Below are 19,175 nucleotides of genomic sequence, written 5' to 3'. Positions count from 1 at the left end.
CACGGAAAAATATTGCTCCACCTTAACGACATTTAGACGCTGATTAATGTTCATAATTTAGGCAACAATGTCGTCGAGGTAAAGCATCCGCCTCGGGTGCAAGAGAACAGTTACGCGAATCTTGTTGCCGCACAATTCTACAGCGGATCAAAAACATCCTCTTGCCGATGGAATTGCATAGTCCGGTCGAGTGTGTATCCCGAACCTGGTGACCATCGACAGCAATGTACTCGTTCACCAGATCAAGATTTGTTCACCCGGGAGTCCTACGTGGACAACATCTCCAGCACAAATGCATTGATTAACCCTCGCCCTTCTGTATCCAGCGGCTGCGGAGCAACTGCCCATGTAGGGGGCCAGACCTATGGCGGAGCGGAGGGCGCTAAGGATCTCCAACTCCGTACAGGCCGCCAATGGAAACAAAGTGGGAACGTTTAACGCTAGAACTTTATTCAGTGAAGCTAGCATAGCTGTGCTGCTCTAGAAATAAGTGGGTATTTAATGGCATGTCATGAGTGTAGATTAGGTTAGTAGGACAAATGAAGTATCTACTCAACTACAGAACCAGTACGTATTGGGCTATCATGGTTTAGAGAAGCGAAATCGGAGAAAATACTTCGAGAAAATCCGTTACTGCAGCGCTGAAGAAACTCCTGAAGCACACCTAGCGATACAGCCCTTTCGGTGCTCATGGCACTCCTTAACCGCATTCTAACGAACACTGGTGAGCACTTCAATGCATCGTAGATGATGGTCTTGTACGCCTATGCCTTGCAATATATTTAGTATTGAGCATAAAAGCGTGCTGCTGTAAGCCTTTTCTAACGTTAACGACACTGGCTAGTGCCTAAAGGGTACAGGCCCTCGGACGCTCAGCGTTGCTTACAGCGTTCATGACACTTTCATATGCACTGAAACTTAAGTAACATCCAGTCAAACATCGTGGAACTCAATTGCCGTGCTCTAGCCAGCGCGATAATCGTGCAGTTTCCAGCTTATCCATCTACTTGGTCACTGAAAATGTAGTTGATACAGAGAGATATAAGGCCGTGTCCATCATTTCTTTGTCAGGCTTCAATAAAAGCTACAATATTGAAACAGGCTTTAATACCGAAACAATACAAGCCCGCCTCACTCGCTGCCGCACCCTGCCGTGTTTGCAACTGCGGTGATTCAGCGGTATAACATCCGTCTCGCGTGCAAACAGTCTGCTGTTCGAATCCTCATGCGTCGCAATTCTCCGCTAGATAAAACCAGTTGGCAGTGGCTTAGCTCGGCTATACCAGGACATACGTAGCGAGAGGTGCGTTTCCCTGACTGAGCTTGTTCTTGTCACTGTATGTTTATCTATGAGATATGTCGTGTATACACATATTTTACTGATTTTGCTTGACAGAACTGAATCTGTCCGATTATCTCTGAAGTAGCATGTAGCGGTCTCTATTTTTTCTATACTGTATTTCGATTTGGTAGAGTCTCATTGGCATACAAGGTCTATAGTAGTTCACCATCGTGTAGTCTGTACATGACGGTCCGAAACTAAATTAAATGTTAAAATTTTCTTTCATACATTGACTAAGAGAGTCTTGTTTACTGTTGAGATCACCAAAATCACACACTCTGAAACCGTGTCGCATCTGTTGTTTTCCGTTTACTGACGTCTGCGCCGTCTATTACGATCAGCAGTCTGGCATCTCCGTCTGGCAAGCCGTTCCTCTCTCTGTTCGGGCGTCTCCGCTTCTCTCTTCGCCTCCTTATATTCCTTCTGTTTTTGTTGAGTAGCCAAGTGCCAGGTGATAACCTCAGGACTGGAAGAGTTAATGTTATCTTGTCTATACCGCAGTTTAAGAGCGGCTGGACTCTTCTTCTCTGCATCCATGTCGGACGTTGCGATTCAGCCGCCTCTTTCATTTCCGCCTATTATACGCAATGCTGCGCACGAGACGCGCGGTTCGGGCGACAAAGCAGCGTGCGGCGAGGAGGCGATGAAGGGCGTGGTGCACCTTGCTCCTCTCCGGCTAGCATAGCAATGGCGCATGCGCACAATTGACCTCTCCCGGCCACCGCGAAATGCTCGAATGGTAGCCCAGTGTGGCTCTGGCGACAAAGTAGGTGCTTCAATGCCGTTTAGTAAGCAAGAAAGCACAGGGTGCGGCGGGCCACCAACTACCAAAACAGAATTTGGCCGCTATAGTGCAGTACCTGGCAACCATCTGCTTTACGAATACAGCGGCTGACTAAAGCGGCGGTCAGGCCGGAAGATGTTTGAGGTGATGCCTATAACGGTATCTGGTCAGGGTACTAAGAACATCTCTCTTCGCAGAAGCCGTCATCGGAAACTTCATCTGGCAACATTTGACGCTAGTACCTCGCCCACTGTAACTAGCATAGTAGTGCTGCTCGAGCAATTGGTAGGAACTAAATGTAATGCTGTAGTGCATAGTGAGGTCAGAAGGACAGATTCACATGCAGGGTTAAAATGCGGGCAGGTAGGTCATTTGTGGATCGCCACTAGCAAGGTGCGACGTTCATGACCAGTAAGGATATAGCAGGCGATATTTACAAGCATTCATCATCATCATCAGCCTGACTATATCCACTGCAGGGCGAAGGCCTCTCTCATACGAGCATTACTCAGATTTAATAAGATGTTAGCAGTAATAGTAATGAAGTTTTCCGATGGTTCAAATTCGAGGCTGTACAGAACTAAGGTAACGACATCTACTGTCGAGGGTGCGGTAGGGCAAAGGTTCATTGAATGCGTGTATTCACTGATGAACAAAGCAACAAGTAAAATACACAGTCCTGATAGAGGACTTCAATGTCAAGAAAGGTAAGAATGAGGGATGAGACCAGCAGTTCGGGGCTAGGGATAGGTTCTAGGGAAGTAGGCGTTATTCATTGCAGAGTTCACAGGATGAAATACTCTGCGGATGATGAACACCTTAGTCTCCATACCGAATAACCGGAAGTGAGTTCGGAACAGTCGAAATTACGAGATTAACCATGAAATAAGACTTCACATTTTACGTGCATTCCCACCTGGTGCTGGGCGTACAGGTTCTCGTCAAAGGGAAATGTAGTGACAAAATAGGTTAAGGTATCGAATTAACTCACTTGGTTTCATCGGGGAAAGAAGTGGCTAAACGTAGGAGAAGAAGTCGAATTAAAAATATCGCTCATTTAACGAAAGATGATCGCGTTACCACGATCTCAGTGATAAGAAAGTAATAGTAATCTTACGCTTTCATGGTGTGGTCCATAGAAGTAAGGGAAGGTTTTCTGGAAGCGTTAGTGACAGCTTTTTAAGGAAGCGAATATATATCGACAAAGAAGTATAGCAGGAAAAGTGTAATATAAGTTCTAAAGAGGGGCCTAGTGTAAAAAACGATTAAACGAAACTTCATCGCTCCAGAATTAGATGTAGACTCATAAAGGCAAATACGACGATGTGATTACAAATCTGGAGGTGATAGCTAAAATAGCCGGGTAATAATAATACAGGGATCACTAGACTAGTCGAAATAACTAGGGTGCTCATAATGAATGTAGTGTTGTAGACACGTTTGACATACCACATGTAAAGCGGTGAGAAATAAAGAAAGCCTTACAAGCAATGAAGCAATGAAACAAGAAAAAAAAAACAGCTCGGGAAGATATGGTAACGACGAATTTGTTTGTGGGACGAGAGGAGAACTGTGATGGAAAGTCTTGTCGCCCTTAATATGCAGTGTCTCGAACTCGTGCTTATCGGAATTTAGAAATAACGCTAACGCCATCCTAAGCATAATTAAAGAGATGTCTAGGAAAAAAAAAACATTACACCTGATTAGCTTACTAGCTGTTGTCTACGAGATGACTGAATTTATATTCGATGAGCACAAAGTCACTGAATACAAACTCGGGACCTTCTGACACATCGCCAAGCGCAAAATAGGAAAGTGTGTTTGCTAAATCTTTTATCACGGAAATGTCCATGGAATTTAACAACCTATATATATTTTGCCGGTAACTATTACGCCCAGTTCCTGTCTCTGCACCTTAAATGTGCTATGCTTCGTTTCATTTCAGGTGGTCGGGTATTCCGGGTATTCTGGAAGTTTTCTGCTCTTGGTAAGTTCCCCTTTTTTCTTACGGGAAAGCAATTCTTGTTCTTAGGGACGCTTTTTGTTCAGCTGCATGTTCATTGGCATGTTTCCCGCCCTTGGATTTTTTTGTTGTTCATTAACTTCAGTTGCGTGAAGCTTCAACAAACATCAAGAATAACACGCAAACGCGACCTGATATTAGCAATGATGGCCAGAATAAAAGCTAAGCCATACCGTCCTATACATATTCATTTATTTTCAAGTGTTTTGTTTCCCTTTTATCATTAGGAAAAGCATAATCTGATGACTGCATTAAAGGCTTGTTATTTCTATACTCAACAAAATACACAACAAGGCATGGTATGGTGGGTAATTGAATATCACCGAAGTCTAGTCATATCTCAAAAAGAAAAAAGTGCCGCATTTATATTTACCATTTCGTTGGTGTTGCAGAAGTGCGAGTGGTAATTGTTGTTTTAATAAATTTCACCCCAATAATTAACTTTGTAGCATCTTCGGAGCGAATATTTTTTCTCGCTTTCTTAATGTGGCAACCAGAAGCCAGGAGGCAATATTTGAGCCCTACCATATATACGAAAACAGTATTGCTGCCTGTTACATTTTCATGTATTCGAGCTAAGGATAGAAAAAAAAATGCACGACAGGGCTAATTCCTTGAAAGCTTAGGTAAGGAATAACGTTTCGGTCCTCGAGCAGCACAGCCTTATCCAATGGATGTCACACTAAACCACTAAAGTATCATAAGGAAAAAACATGTAGCTAAATGAATTTTGAACAAGGCTATTAGTAATGCCTTCAGATAAGCTGGAAAAATACTCCAAGGGCCTGTTTCATTTAGCTCATATCGCTCAGCACGAAAGCTTCTACTTCGGACCAGTCGATCCAGGAGTACAAAATTTGTCTGTGTTATTCTAGTTCACTTTAGATGCGAGTGGCCTCAAACCCCAATGCGAGAGAGCCCTGCGGTCTTCTTCTTCGGCAGCAGGCAGTAGCCTGGAGGAACATACGGGCTAGAACCTTCCCAAATGTAGAAAAGTACCACAACCTTCCATAAATGTATAAAAGTACCACAACCCCTGTCCGAAAAAAAAAAAACACATGTACCGCATGCGGAGAAGTCTCTTAAATTATTCACATGATCCGAAAATGCAAAAAAGAAACAGTTACACAAATGTAAAACTCGAGAACTCAAATAAACGGAGTGGGAGGCGGAGCTGGCCCAAACGGGTGTCTCTGAGCAGCGCAAGGTGCTCACCAGGTTCCGAGAGGCAGCAGCCCAAGCCTTTTGAATCCGCGACTAACGAAACAACCCCAAGCAAATACGTCAACCAATTAAAGTTTATTTTCTCTCTTTCTCCTCCTTCAACCTCTTCGTAGCATAGCGGCTGCCACACTATCATGTTCTTTGCAGATTTTGCGGTTACAACACCGGCAGCCTGAGTTATGCGAAAAGAGAAATTTCGACGTACTATTCCGTACTAGTTCGCCTTAGCATGGTATATTTAAGAGCCAGAACTATCGAAATTGTTTTTGATGCATATTTATCTACAATGTATTTATTTTTTGTAATTTGCGCCAAATCGTACTTTAAAGTAGTAGTTTCATAGCTTTAAGACTACAGTATTGAGCAACGTATTTGTTCAGCTTCGTCCAAACAAATGCTCTAGATGTTTTCATTTAACTGTCAGTGCGTTCAGCCCACAAAAACATTGCAAAAATACAGTATGTGTGCGGCAGTCAATTGAGCTAATATTATAATAAGCGAAACAAAAAAGTTCATGCCGCACGTTTGAACCCAAGCTGTTGGAAAGTTCCCGCGAATTTGCGATTCTCTACCGCTTAATCACCTGTATGAAGATGTGAAACTTTCTTGTTCGCGGCACCAAATGGCTGCTCACCTCACACAAATTATCACCAACAGTTAATTATTTTTGTAGACAAGTGACCTCGGCGTCCAACAGCCCTTTTTGTGCCACTAGTACCGCGTGGTAGAAAGTATCTTTACGCTGTGTTCTATAGCTGCAGCGCAGATACCGTATCTATTATCATGCGTTGGATGCAGTAATTTCTGCATAACATGCTTGATTTTGTTATTTCTTTACATCGCCGGCGATAATTTTAGGTCTCACGTATTTGCAACTCCTCGGGCGTTCAACGTTTATTATTATGGATAAGTCGGGTCAACGCGGCAGCCATATTATTGCATGCTTCTGATTAAATGCTCTTGGTTGGGCACGGCGGGATTTTGCACTGTTTCTGGTGTTAACAGCAACTTCTACCCATATTGTATGGGAATTAGGAATATCTTCATTATTGTGGCCTACGAAGAAGCGTTCTCCAGAACTTCCCGTTGCCATTCGCACGGCCTACTACGTTGATTATATTTATTGGGCCCTCCCACTGTCCGCTGACAGCGCAGTCATTGCTACGCTCTGGGCAAAGCTCAGAGTTTAATGGTGCGTGTGCAACAACCGAAATTTGTGGCTGTCGGCGCTTAATGAACCAACACCAGGCTAGGCTTCAAAGGTTGTGTTGCGGCCAGATTCCCGCACAGATCCTTTGCGCAAATTGCACCATCAGGGCTTTAAATAAAACTCGTGTTTTAAGTAATCCGGGGCTAATAAGATAATTTTTTTAGTTGTATTTTTTTCTTGGGTTTAATTGCTGTCTTGCGTCCTTCCTGGCGGTTCAGGATGTTTTTAATTTACCCGCTAGCTTGAATTCATGACTCCTAAATTACGCAAGTGAAGCTTGGCATCCTATGTGAAAATATTCTTTCATTGCTAGACATTCCGGTGGCATTTCTTAATGCGCCAGCCCCTTTAAGACAGGCTCTCCTCAAGTACTTCGAGAAATTAAGTTTGTTTTCTAACTTTTATTCTGAATGTTTAAGGGTAAAAAAGTATGGTAACCCAAGTCTGCGCGGAAATTTTGTTCTTCAATGTGGACTACGAAACGCGTGCACATTTCTTGCTTACTGAACACCTCTCCTCCCCTCCACCCTAAAGAAAAGCTTGCAAGAATAAGAGCCATTGTGTTCCTGGACGACAGCGCAGGCGGATTAACTCCGCCGCCAGTTCACTAGAATTGACATGGCGGATACAAAAACGTAGTTTCCCCATTTAGCGTCTTCTTCAGTGTGTGAAGGCTGCTCGAAAGCTTCAATCTGACAGTCGTAAGGAAATGGCTTATCGTTCTTGCTTTTTTTGGAGCTCAAATCAGCCGAGATAGCTCTAGAAACTGCTGTTCAACTTTAATTAGCATGACATGAAGAGCAGCTTCGTTTCGTTGACGATGTCGGGCTGTCAAAATGAGTTATTGGGCCTTTAACGCTTGCCCCCATTTGTCTTATTCACCTAATAATTTACTCAACGCGCAGTTGTTGCCTAAGACTTCGCGGCAGATTAAAAGCAGGTATTCTCTCATAAGTGGTCCTTTCGAAAGTAGAACCTTTGGTTTCTTCTGTAAAGAAGAACGCTTTGGTCATTGCTGGCTGCTGGAAACGTTTTCCTTGCTTCATGTGCAGCTACTCTTGGTCTGCACCAAATGTTCTAGTTTTCAAGTTAAAGCCAAGGTAATGGGCCGCTCGTCATTTTTACTGAAAAGCTGTTTGCGAGTTTTCGGAGTTTTTGCTTTATTTTTCGCAGTAAAAGAAAGGCTTGTTTAAAATTATAAAATTCGAAAAGGCTAGCATTGCGGTTTTATTGGAACGGAAGCATGTCGGTCAAGTGATTTAGTTTGCCTGGCAGCTTAGATCTCTATTCTTTTAAGCTCTTGTTAGTCACGTTCTGGAATTACCTTTCTTGTCGTTATTTATTTGGGATGCTTCTCCAGTTGTATTTTTGTTTTGTTTTTTTTGGTAAATGAATCGTTCCATGCACTAGATAAAGCTAAAAGAAAAAAAGTTTCAATGTACACAGTGCAGCCAGCCATAGTATCTGTTCGTGACTAGTAATTTTTTGCTTGTATACGTTCCTTACTCCTTCCTTCCTGACTTAAAATATTTGACTTCCTTACTCTTCTCGCACATTTGATAAAAAGAACACGTTTACAGCGTTCAATGTGAGCCTCGATACATCACATTGCCCTTTATTTCAAATACTTACATTTTTTTTTTTGCATATTCTCATAAAGTACCGGGTGTCTGTGATTACTGAAACGGTGCATCTGGACAAGCTGACAATCTGCAGTATAACAAAATGGTTGCATTCCAGCTACAACATATCAATGTAGTTATAGCGCCATTGTATTTCTTTCCTTCCGAAGGGTAGTTCTGAGAAGAGGAAGTGAAGTTAACTTGATTCAGTCAACGTGGGCCTACATATGTCCGAAAGAATTGGTCACTGTAATCTAAACAAACCAATAGCTCATTTTGTTTTTGTCATACCATACATATTGAGGTCCCGTCTTTCAATTTACGCCGCTTCTATATTCCTCACTATAGAAAATTCGGCCTGCTAAAAAGCGGAAAAATATGCGCCAAAAAAGAAGGTACGATGAACAGCTCACGGACGTGCAATGGCCTGATAGAGCTGTCTCCGAGAGGCAGGTTTCCTTCGCGACACACGTGGGCGTATTTTTATTTTCCTTCAGCTTGTGTTGACTTCGCCACAGACGACGTGACAGAGAAGGTACGCTGGCATCAACAAGGTGCACAAAGAAGAATAGCGGAGGCAGGGCCGCTGACGATGACAGCCGGCGTTGTATGTCTGCTGCTGCTGCTGCGTCGCGGTCGGTCCTACCGTGGACGCGTTCTTTCAACGGACGTCATAAGAAATGCTCGCTTTCCTTTTGCGGAGCAGCCGACGTCCCATTTCAGTGAATGTTGGGAGTTTTTCCTTTCAGCGTCTTCACGGTCTTTATTTTCAGGTTAGACGAAAAGGCCGCGTAGGATATCAGGCACAAAGAGGCTAAGGTCGTAAAAACTGTACAAAGGTGGCGTTCTTCGCTTCACTGTAATGCGAGAGGTGTGTGGCGCATCGGAGCACTGTAAAGCACCATTGAGTATCACAGTGCCTGGGAAAAGCAGAAGTACGTAATGCAGCGCAGTCTGAGTAGACTATGTGTTATTAGTCACCGGTAAAGGGTTTAGGCGTTTGCATCGCGCCCTTTCACAACAAAACAGTAAGTCACTGCTAACCAGTACAGCCGCACCGCGCTGGTGCAGTGGCTGGCGCGCTCGACTGCTGTGCCCAAGGATGCGGGATCGAGTCCCGGCAGCGGCGGCAGTTTTTCGATGGAGGCGAAAAGCAAATCATCCGTTTTCTGTGCGATGTCAAGGCACGTGAAAGAACCCCAGGTGGTCGATATTTCCGGAGTCATCCACTACGGCGTCTTTCGTAGCCTGTGTCGCTTTGGGGTGTTAAACCACATAAACTAATCAATACTAACTAGTAGACTAATCACTTTTGCTAAACGAAGCGAAATTGTAAAGATACGGGCTCCAAAATCTTCTACAGCCATTTCTATGACTGACCCTCTATTTCACTAGGTTTCGCGTGACGTGAAAGAGCAGCTGACAGTTCCCGACTACATGTTCGCTGTGTCCGCTCTCTGACTGCGCTTCGCGACGCCCACGCCAATGTCGGAGCTGTCTGAAGCACGCGTCTGTCTATCGTTGAAGCTTTCTTTCGTCGCCTGCCGAAGGTTTCTGCTTCTACTTTTGCTGCGGCGCCCTTTTCGCTTCTGCATATAGGGGAGACCACACGTGCGCGCGTCGTTCTATGCGCACGGTGATGTGTAGGCTGGAATGCCGCGGCTACCTGACAGTGAAGCCTTTTTTCATTCAACCTGCTCTGTCTTCCGTTGCTCAAGGATTTCGCTGAAGCAGCATAATTGAGGAGCCTGAGTAAATAGCATAGGCTCGAGCTTCGGAGAAATTTTCGGGTGTATGCTTTTAATGTTCTGGCGCATGACTCTTGTCTTTGACCTGCCATTATCGCTCATTCAGGCAGCTTTGCGAAGTTGCCACACACCGACCAACTAGCAATCATATATACATATATATAGGCAGATAAATAAAGCGGAAATGAGGGTGCTCGTTATAATACATGAATGAAAGAAGCCAGCAGTCGCCGCGGCCGAGGAAAGCATTGGGGATTGTACTTTGTATATATATATATATATATATATATATATATATATATATATATATATATATATATATATATATATATATATATATATATATATATATATATATATATATATATATATATTGTCACGTACAAGGTGAATTAGGATATCAAGAATAGCGAGGGGTTAGCTCCGATACAACAGCGATGAGCAGCACAGACGCAAAACCCGCAAGCCACACTTCGTCGTCCTTCACTCAGTCATGCGCCACCTGGCAACGCTAGGTGGCATTACCCGCTCCCCTTCCGAAAACAAAATGGAAAAAAAGCGGAGACGGCGGTGAGAACGGTGTGCAAAGTAAGAGAGTGGTCCCAGGAGATGGCCGTGCGTTATCGTTGGTAGTATGGCTTCAGCCGCACAATGTGCACAATGTCCGAGCTGGGCTTTCGACGTTTTGAAAGTGCGGCGCCGTCTGGAATAACTTCATAACTGAGGTCACTCACACGACGCAATACTTTGTACGGCCCGAAGTAGCGGGAAAGGAGTTTCTCTGACAAGCCTGGACGGCGAACTGGTGTCCACACCCAGACTTGGTCCCCAGGTTTGTAGTGAACCTGGCGGTGCCGGAGGTTGTAGCGGTGCGCGTCAGAGGTCTGCTGCCGCCCGATGTGCACACGGGCAAGCTGGCGGGCTTCCTCAGTGCGGATGGCATACTGCTGGGCACCTGGGGAAGCTGGTCATCATCTGGGCACGGGAGCATGGAATCGAGCATGCTCTGAACTTCACGCCCGTACACAAGTCGAAATGGTGTGAAGCGCGTTGTTTCTTGTTGGGCTGTATTATACGCAAATCTGACGTACGGCAGCACCTCGTCCCAGGTCTTGTGCTGCACATCGACGTACATTGACAACATGTCCGCAATTGTCTTATTTACCCTTCCGGTAAGGCCATTGCTCTGCTGATGGTACGCTGTGGTCTTGCGATGGGTCGTGTATCTCAACTTAAATATGTGGTCCATGAGCTGCGAAGTGAAAGCTGTCCCTCTGTCGGTAATGACATACGAAGGGGCGCCATGCCGCAAGACTATGTTATGCATGAAAAACTCGGCTACTTCGGAAGCTGTGGCATGAGGGATTGCCTTTGTCTCAGCGTATCGGGTCAGGTAGTCAGTAACGACTACTATCCATTTGTTTCCCGCCTGCGACAAAGGAAAAGGGCCAAGGAGATCCATGCCGATTTGATCGAACGGAATACGTGGTCCTCTAACGGGCTTGAGAAATCCGGCAGGTTTCAGGGGCGGGGTTTTACGGCGCTGGCATTCGCGACAGCTTCTTACATAGCGTTTCACAGTTGCGGAGAGTCCTGGCCAGTATTACATGTTGCGGACTCGAGCAAGGGTCCGTGAGTAACCCAAATGACCAGACGTCGGTTCGTCGTGGCAAGCAAATAGAATATCCGCACGAAGCTCGCATGGTACTACCAGAAGGTAAGCTCTTTCTTGGCTTTGGGAGTTTCTTTTATACAAGACGCCTTGCTGCATACAGAATGAACCAATGTGCCGAGATAGACGTCGAGGGAGCGTCGTATCACGCCCTTCCAGATAATCGATGAATGGAAGGATGTCTGGATTAGCTCTTTGTCGATCCCTGAGCTCAGATGCACTGAGAGCTCCTAGAAAGCCGTTGTCGCCATCGGTTGCAGCATCGTCAGTGTCAAGGGGGGCTCGTGACAGCGCGTCAGCGTCTTCGTGTTTGCGGCTTGACTTATAAACAATAGTTATGTCAAATTCCTGAAGCCGTAAACTCCAGCGTGCAAGTCGTCCCGATGGGTCTCGCAGATTTGCCAGCCAGCACAAACAATGATGGTCCGTGACGACTTTAAATGGTCGGCCGTAAAGATAGGGGCGAAACTTCATAGTGGCCCATACGTCGCCAGGCATTCCTTTTCCGAGGTGGAGTAGTTCGTTTCGGCGCGAGAAAGCGTGCGGCTAGCATAGGCTTTTAATCGCTCAATCCCGTCTTGATGCTGAACAAGGAACGCGCCAAGACCGATACTACTGGCGTCAGTGTGCACCTCTGTGTCAGCCGCTTCATCGAAGTGCGCCAGAACAGGGGATGTTTGAAGGCGCTCGCGAAGCAAAGAGAAGGCCGTCTGCAGCACAGAGTTCCACACAAAGGAGGTGTCCTTCCTTGTGAGGCGCGTCAGAGGTTCCGCAATTTGAGAGAAGTCCGCAAGGAACCGCCGATAATATGCGCAGAGGCCGAGAAAGCGCTGAACAGCCCTCTTGCTAGCTCGAACGGGAAACCGTGCGACGGCAGCAGTCTTATCGGGATCCGGGCGCACCCCATCAGCGCTCACAACATGGCCAAGGAACTTGGGTTCCGTATACCCGAAGTGGCATTTCTCGGGCTTCAGCGTGAGATCAGCAGAACGGAGCGCTTTCAGTACAGCTCGAAGGCGTTCGAGGTGTTGGTCAAATGTTTCGGAAAAAACAACTACGTCATCCAAGTACACAAGACAGATATGCCACTTGAGGCCAGTGAGGACGGTGTCCATAATCCTTTGGAATGTAGCTGGGGCAGAGCACAATCCAAATGGGAGTACTTTCAATTCATATAGGCCATCTGGAGTGACAAATGCGGTTTTTTCTCGGTCTCTTTCGTCTGCTTTGATTTGCCAATAGCCGCTTTTCAAATCAATAGATGAAAAATACTTCGCACGTCGCGATCTGTCCAGTGACTCATCGATGCCCGGCAACGGGTATACATCTTTCTTTGTCGCATTATTCAATTTCCGATAGACGACGCAAAATCGAAGAGTGCCGTCTTTGTTCTTGACCAGGACTACTGGTGAAGACCACGGACTTTGTGAAGGCTCCACAACACCATCATCCAGCATCTCCTGAACCTGCGTCTGGATCACTTCTCGTTCTTTGGCAGACACACGATAAGGCTGCTGTCGTATAAGGCGAGCGTCTTCATAAGTAATGATGCGATGTTGTGTGATGGGTGTTTGACGAACCTTCGAGGAAGAAGCAAAGCAGTGCTTGAAGTCTAGCAGTAGTTGCTCTAAGGCCCGCCGTTTCTCCTTCGACAAGTGACAATTAATGTCGATGTTGTCAAGAGATGGCTCGTTAGTTTCTACTGCCGTGGATGCAAAACAGACCGGATCGTGCGTAACAGGATCAGCGAAAGCGATAACAGTTCCCGGAAACAAGTGCCGATGCTCATTAGAAAAATTTGTGACAAGGAGTGCAGCCCGGCCGTTGTGAAGCGACAATAAACTTCGAGCAGCGCAGATACCTTGAGCAAGCAGGAGTGAATGGTTCGCTTCCGCTACAGCATCGCCGGCACGGAAATCGTCGCAGGTAACTTCCACAAGAACACTGCTTCGCGGCGGCAGAGAGACGCTCTCGGCGGAAACGCGAAGTGCGGCATTGCAAGGACTGCTCGACAGATTGTCGTTCGGCAGATTGTCCCATCTAAAATGTGACGCGTCTATATCGCAGGTCGATAACTGCTCCGTACTCTCGCAGAAAGTCAATGCCGAGGATAAGGTCACGGGACCAGTCACTCAAAACGACGCAACTAACAACGAACGTATATCTGTTAATCTGAATACGAGTCGTGCACATCCCCTTTGGGGTAACTATATGACCGCCGGCGGTTCGAAGGTATACACCTGGCCAAGCAGTGAGCACCTTCCTCAAAACAGTCGCCATGCGACCGCTCAAAATTGAATAATCCCCACCGGTGTCCACTAATGCATTGACTGTAGTACGACCGTCTAAAATAACAGGAATGTCCGGATAAACGCTTTTGGCTTCCCTAGGGGACGGTACCAGCAGCTCGCGGTCGGATCGAAGTGGCGACGACGGAAGGTCTTCAACGCAGCGACTAACAGCGGCCTCGCCCCCGAAGGTCGCTGTTTTCAGTTTTCCCGAGCAGGGCTAGACGAGCGGCCCTGCCCCTCTCGCGAGGAGCCTTGGGTGGACGTCGATGAGCGCCTTGGTGAAGGGGAGCGGGACTGACGCTGCGAACGAGATGAACGCTGTTCCGCCAGGTACTCTTCAATACCTCGGGGTCGTTGACCAAACCGGGGATGAGGCGAGTTGATGCGGAAGCCGTGAAGACCGAGGCGTCGATAAGGACAGTCCTGGTAGAGATGGCCTGGTTCACCGCAGTGGAAGCAGAGTGGACGGCGGTCAGGCGTGCGCCAAATGTCGGCTTTGCGTCGGGACAGGGGACGTTCGTCGAAGTACTGCACTGGTTGCACCGAGGGCAGCGGAATTGTAGGCGGCGCGGGAATGGGTGGCGGTGAAGGGGGAGCCTGACTCTGCAGAACTTCCGCATATGTGGGACGATTTTCGGTCCCCGACAGCAATGGCGGGCTCGTAACTATAGGCGAAAGAGGGCTCTTGAGGGCATCTGGTTGCGAAAGTGAATGACACGTTCTGCATGTTCGCGACGATCCGCGCTAGTGTTGGCCTCGAGCAGTTGACGACGGAATTCCCGCCACGATGTTAAATTTTGCTCTCGGTTCTCGAACCAGATCCGGGCGACATCCTCAAAACTGAAGTAGACGTTCCTTAGTTTGGCAGTATCGTCCCACTGGTTAAAAGCAGCGACACGTTCGAACTGAAGGAACCAGTCCTCCAAATCCTCAAAGAGGTCACCATGGAAAGACTTCGGCACCCAAGGGGCCTGCAAGGTGTAGTTACAGGCCGGTGCGACGCTCTTTACCTGCTGAGCAGAAGCACTAGATGTCATGGCGGCGGGTGATGGCTGAAACTCCGGTAACAGTCCCTGGAGCCGTCGACTTGAGCGATGCACGGGGGTGTCCAATGGCACAGAGCTGGCGCGACGTCTTTCAGATGGAGACTCTTGCATAGGTGATCTTACCCAGCAGCTCCACCAGAATGTCACGTACAAGGTGATTGAGGATATCAAGAATAGCAAGGGGTTAGCTCCGATACAACAGCGGTGAGCAGCACAGACGCAAAACCCGCAAGCGACACTTCGTCGTCCTTCACTCAGTCATGCGCCGCCTGGCAACGCTAGGTGGCAATATATATGTATATATGGTACTGGGTACACCATGACACATTTCTGGGATAGCAAACTATAATGGCATGGAATTTGAGTACTATGGTATTGTACGTATGGTATGGTATGGTATGGTATGGTATGGTATGGTATGGTATGGTATGGTATGGTATGGTATGGTATGGTATGGTATGGTATGGTATGATGCAGTACTGTACGATACGGGTACCGTAAGACATGCTATGTTATGGTATGGTACTTGCAGTATGGCATGGCACGGTATGGTACACTACGGGTACCGTATGGTTTGGTATAGTATTTATGGTATTATAAGGTATTGTAATGCATGATATAGTATAGTATAGTACACGACCGGATTAATTGGAGTAATATGAAAGTGGTCCTCGCCTTATAGTGGGTATACTCTGGCTGATGACGATAATGTCCGTTATTTGTTTTTTTCTTCGTCTAACTTAAGCGCTGTTCACTGTTCTGAAACTCGCGTCATGTTTGACATTGGTAATGAAGTAGATGTGACTGTTCGAACGTTTACTCTTATTTTTAAGGAAAAATTTTTACCCATAAATGAATGGCATATCGTCCCTTTGAAAATAAATCATGGTATGAATTTCACATACTGCGCTTCCGAGTAGCCCCGCCGTGGTGGTGCAGTGGTTGAGAGCACGACTACTGTGCCGGAGTACTCGGGTTGGTCCCGACCGCCGGCGGCTGCGTTGTTTCGGTGGAGGCGAAAGGAAGAGGCGTCCGTGTGCTGTGCGATATCAGTGCACCCTGAAGATCCCAAGGGACAATAGAAGTTCTCCACTATTGAAACCCCTTTCTCTCTTTCCGCTTTCACTCCCGCCTTCCTCCCTTCCCTTACGGCGAGGGCCAGGTGTCCAGAGAACAAGTGTGACAAATACTGGGTCTCCTTTCCTGTGAACAACAATTATTAATTAATATTATTATTATTATTATTATTATTATTATTATTATTATTATTATTATTATTATTAGTAGTAGTAGTAGTAGTAGTAGTAGTAGTAGTAGTAGTAGTAGTAGTAGTAGTAGTAGTAGTAGTAGTAGTAGCACACTTCGTGCTGCTCTTATGACCAACATGACGCGAAGGACAACGTACGCGATTCTAAAATCTCTAAACGAGACCACTCATGGTTAACGCAGTAGTTTTCATGTGCGGCAGCGTTTTTTAGTATGCCGCCATTCAGGCACAAGTCAATGAGGAGTGCTGATTAAGGCCAGTTGGTTATAGCAGGAGGAGGCTGCCAAAATTGTTTGCAATGCCTATTAGAAAACCATCCTGAAGTTGGACGTCCACAATCACGTGACGAGATTGAACTTAGCCAATCAGCCTTACTGGCGGCGACTCCAGCGTTGGCGTAGTACTCAATCATGTGCAGTTCGCGAAGGTCAGCGTTCTGCGAGGGGACAGTATAGTGCAGGGCTCTGGATCATTTTAGAACGCCTGGTGTTTTTACCGTGCCCTTACATGGCATGACAAATGGTCGTTTTTGTGTTTTGCCTATGTGTGAATGCGCCGTGATGGCCGGGCTCGACATCGCTACCCTGCGGTCAACAGCCAAAGGACAAAGCTACTCAGCCACAGCGGCGGACGAATACACAAGCATTCAATTATAGACGTTGCATGCGAAGTGCCGAAGCGTCGCGGATCACATACAACAATCTGGAATCTAGCAGGTATTCTAACGTAAAAATAATTACTCTTGTTTAAACGCATTTTCCTGACCGTAACTGACACGCCAATGACATTCTGCGTCTTGTCCCATGTGTACCGTTAGAGCACTCCACATACAGGTACATATGACGGCTTTCAAGCTTCAGGTTATTCCCCTCCATTCAGTTTACATAATTTTGAAGACCCGTGTTACGTTTCTCCACCGACAAGGGTGACAGCTGACGCGGCCACCGCATAGCAACAGGCAGAACCGCGAGCGGATCGGCCATTTCGGCGCCGTTCATCGGCCGCGCAATGCTTCCTCCCGCGGGCAAGTCTCGACGTGATCCTGCCACGCGCCAAATGTGTGTGCGTGCGTGTGTGTGCAAACGCCGGCCAAGCCCGGAACTCGGGGGAGAGTGCGCCGTCCTCGCCCGTCTGCAGGAGGTGGAGGAGATGCGGTCGGACCACCTGCGATTGAGTCATCCCATCTTGCCCAGACTTGTCGGGCTCTCCATTTCCTGTGAGGGTTTTCCCTTTCCCTGTGAACTGGAAAACCTATAAAAAGCAGCGACCGACTCCGCTGAGACAGATACTACTTTGACGCGCCGTTGAGACGACTCTAGACACCAGCTGTGTGAACGTGTCTGTATTCTCTTGGGGTCAGCTTCTCTGCCCGTTCCTTCACGATGTTGTAGTAAAGGTTGTTGTTTCGTTAGAAGACGCCTCGTCTTTGCTGGGACCGTTCATGCCGTCCGCCGTCCACGGAGCCGCCAGGCCAACGCTACCGAGGGGCCGCGAGCCGCGCGTAACAACTGGCGTCAGCGGTAGGCTGAGCACGCGAGCCTCAACCGTAATAACTGGTGGCAGCGGTACGCTACCCAGGCGCACGCGACCCAAACCTAACACCCGCAAGAAAACACGTAGAGCTATTTTTTTAAAGGCACGTCAGGCCTTTCCTTTTTCTGATGTTTTTAAAAAATGTTTCGCAAAAAGTGTTTATTTCGCTAATGCTATCAACATTTCTGTTTTTGCTAACTTTCCTTGAATATTGTATTAGTGGTATCTTTAGTGCTTAGAAGCGGTTTTCTCTTTGTTGTTTTATCCTGTATTAACCTTCTTGTATTGCCATAGATCTTTTATCTCCACCGCGCAGTACGCGAGGGTGTCAAGTGGCTATACCGTGGCTCTACGCTTAGTAAAGTTAAATACAAATTAAAAGTTAGCATAATACGTTTCTAAAAAGCCTAATCTGCATAAAATGGTAGATTATAGAGGCAAAGGTAATGACTTCAATATTAACTCAATATGAACCCAGTATCCTCTCCTCAGAGCCATAACCAGAATCTCTGTGCCTTGACTACCGTTTACACAGTTACATCGCGAATGAGTTCTCGCTCATCGTACGCAGTGACATTAATGTAAACGACCGTAATTTAGTATTTTTTCCTGTTGAATATGATATTCCTTTTTGATCGCCCTCATCGCAACTTATGGGCCCTGTAGGCAACTGACTTCTCCGCTGTGGTCAGCTTTCTGAAACTTGTTTTAATTTTTAAATGCCTGCGAACACTCCAATGGCCCAAGAGTGTATCTGTTCGGGGCAAATGAACAGCTTCAGAGACGTCATACCCCATTGATTCATCAAAAAGAATACCTACAGCAGATGGACAACAGCAACCAAACGGAGACCTGAAAGATCGGTAATCCCTTTCGCAAATGACGCAGATTTTCTTTTCTGCTTGTTTCTAGAACCTTGAAACACCACCTGACCTCATTGGCCTCTTCTCTTCAATTTCTCTTTTTTACCTTTCTCTCGCTTCGCACAGCTGTCCTGGTGAAAGTTACTAGGCACATCAGGGAATGCGCCAGCGTTGCACAAAGTAACCGACCGCCTTCCCAAATCCCTCTTGAGCCATTCTTACCTAATGCTTTCATATTTCTATTTTCAATGATACGATTAGCAACGTGCTGACTTTTCTTTCTGCGTCTGGAGATTGGATACTTACGGCACTTTACATTCATTGGTCAGTTGTGGTTTGCTGCTGGTCTTGAATGTCGCGAAGAGGAACGAAAAGCGATAAGGCAAATCCCCACTGAAAGGGGAAGAAAAGCTTGCAATAAAAAAAAAGCAAACGAAAAAGGAAAGCGGTAGATACAACACATAAATACATCATAATAGTAAAGATTATAGTAAAATGTCTGCATATGCCCAAGAAAAAACGTTATATAGATAAGACAACTGTTGGTAAA

General features: G+C 46.4%; 1 protein-coding gene and 1 long non-coding RNA gene across 2 annotated transcripts in view; one reads left to right on the top strand and one right to left on the bottom strand.

The window, feature by feature from the left end:
- Positions 1-19,175, top strand: part of Epac (Exchange protein directly activated by cAMP) — a 747,880-nt gene that overhangs the window by 289,285 nt on the left and 439,420 nt on the right. The window contains exon 4 of the mRNA XM_084594555.1: positions 4,072-4,113. The gene's annotated coding sequence lies outside the window, so the exon portion shown is untranslated. The remainder of the gene's footprint in view (positions 1-4,071; positions 4,114-19,175) is intronic.
- LOC146199075 (uncharacterized) overlaps positions 15,874-19,175 on the bottom strand; it is a 58,370-nt gene continuing 55,068 nt past the window's right edge. Inside the window, exons 2-3 of the long non-coding RNA XR_014704742.1 lie at positions 18,932-19,018; positions 15,874-16,165 (exon numbers count right to left, since the gene is read on the bottom strand). This is a non-coding gene — a long non-coding RNA (uncharacterized LOC146199075). The remainder of the gene's footprint in view (positions 16,166-18,931; positions 19,019-19,175) is intronic.

This window comes from Amblyomma maculatum, chromosome 2 (genome assembly GCF_055883805.1).
Source record: "Amblyomma maculatum isolate TAMU_Amacu chromosome 2, ASM5588380v1, whole genome shotgun sequence".
NCBI classification, from domain to species: domain Eukaryota; kingdom Metazoa; phylum Arthropoda; class Arachnida; order Ixodida; family Ixodidae; genus Amblyomma; species Amblyomma maculatum.
Note: the sequence above shows the minus strand (reverse complement) of the source record. Positions and strands in the feature narration are given on the sequence as shown.